Below are 2357 nucleotides of genomic sequence, written 5' to 3' on the forward strand. Positions count from 1 at the left end.
ATTTCTCTTGTATTGTTTTATGCTTTTTCGGACTTGAGAGACAAATCTACGAAAGGAACTTTTGGAGTTTCCTTTTCATCCATTTTCAAACTCTATAAACATGAAAAGGACCGAGTTATCTTTGTTGTTAAGCTCGTTAAAAACATCAAATAACGACAAACTTGTCCATCTAGACGAGACCGAGTTTCACCTTTGCTAGACTCGTTAAAGCATCAAATAGCGATGGATTCACCCGAAGGGTGGAATTATACAACAAGCATATGTTGTCCTCCTCAAGCTTGATAAAAATAAAGAGGTACTGGTCAACAATGACTGGGGAAAATGGGAAAAAGGGGAGAACACTTTATGGTAGCAAGTCGCTCTTGAACATGAGACTTTCACCTCATCACCATGACTATGTGGGTTGGGTCATTCAGCTTGAAGGTTATCACACCATTGGTCTATCATACCATCCATTACTTTGCTTTGGGTTAATGCTACCAATTCATTTTAGTGTCGCTGACATGTTCAAGAGAATTCATTCAGTTCGAACTTCATCCTTTGCAATACCGTAATCCTTCATTTTCATGACTGCTATCCTTGAACCTTCTGTCGTCAGTCAATTTTCATCTCCAGAATCATTTACCTCATTTCAAGTCTTTGATGTGGGACACATCAAGGCCCTCCTATGACAAGTCGCTTCTTGTCGACATTAGCACATTATCCAAGAAGTTGACTTAGAAACACCCCTTCAGTATCTTGAGGCTTGCATACATCAATGGCAGGTTTCTCGCTTCCCGCGATAGGTTGACATCATTGGCCTTTGGCCGAAAGACTTTGTATCGTGTTCGACATCAAATCATTTATTCACACCATACGAAATGTACTATAGTACCTTGAGGGTCATTATCAATATCAGTGATTCCTCTCACATCTGTTAACGGCTTACATCATTGGCTGGTAATCAGATGATGTCTTCCCATGTTCAACTTCAGATCATCTACTCACATGGTTAGACTTTTACTTGAGTGAAAGATTGAATGAGATTGAAGACCCCAGATCTAGTTTCATCCATCTGGGCTGTGATATTTTCAGGAGTACTAAATCAAATGTACAATGGCCTTACATTCATGCTCATCCATTCATGGGTCTATATCTCTAGACGACTATATTTGCACATGTAATGAAAGTTTATAAGCTGAGCATGGGTATGCCTTCCCTCAGAAAGTTCATGAGAAAAAACAAAATTATCATGATATATGTATTGTAATTGATGCATGTCATCTTCCACTTCGAAGCCTCCTCTCCACATAGTAAAGTATTTCACTCGACATACATATTTATGACTTCATGCTTTAGGGGGAAACTGTTACAGATCCATTTGGTCACATCAACCCCGACTTACAGATCAGTACTATTAGGGCCTATCAAACCCTAATTTAGTTGTTATATGCCCTAATGAAGTTAACCATCAAAATGCCTCCTTCCCAAGAGATTCCATGACTGAAATCATCCAAAAATTGCCTCTAAGAAGATCAACACATGCATGCCTTTATCAGGGTGCACTGCAGTGCAACCAATTACACTGCTAGGGTGCATTGCATCGCACTTGAGCCCTCTTTGGCCTGCGCTGGGAGAATTTGAGCGAAATATGCATTGGGGTTTGGAATATTCCTATCCATAGGATGCTTCTATAAGTTTCCCAAGGCTATCCACTCCTTTGGGCTCGAAATTGGATGAGGGAGGAAGTTAAGGAACATCAATCCCTTTATCCCTTCCTCCATGGAACTAAATCCTAATTTTGGGAGGGCATTCATTGTCACCATTTATGGCATAACTTCCTTCATTCACCTATAAAAAGACCACTCATCTAAGTGATCAGGGGCTGGAAATCATTGAATTATAGGGAGATGCTGTTAGTATGAGACTTGAGTTGGTTTCAAGTATTGTAATGATGTCAAAATGTCTTGATTTTTATGAGGAGAGGATGGGATTGAACTGGAGGAGTGACACTGAATCAAGAAAATTGGGTTGTAACTCTTCCTTTTAGTAATAAAGTGTTCAAAGCTTTTTCCACAACCTCAGGGCTTTGGGTCAGAACCCCAACAGAGAAAGAGTAATCTACAACAATAAACATGCATACAACTCAGGAAACATGATTAAATAAACAAACTATGTATGGATGAACATACTCGGATGTCTTTCGTTTGGGTAGTTCTAGCAGGTTCAGACCCTCTGCAACTCCTGATGATCTTCGAATCTGAAAATCAAACAATCTAAACATACATAGCAAAATATAGATGAAGCATTTTAATGAAATCAACTTTATATCATATAATCAACTTTATATCACATCAACTTTATATCATACCCGAATG

The sequence above is a fragment of the Pinus tabuliformis genome, chromosome 6, assembly GCF_031772625.1.
Source record: "Pinus tabuliformis cultivar Carrire ecotype Pingquan chromosome 6, CPIR1, whole genome shotgun sequence".
Classification (NCBI taxonomy): domain Eukaryota; kingdom Viridiplantae; phylum Streptophyta; class Pinopsida; order Pinales; family Pinaceae; genus Pinus; species Pinus tabuliformis.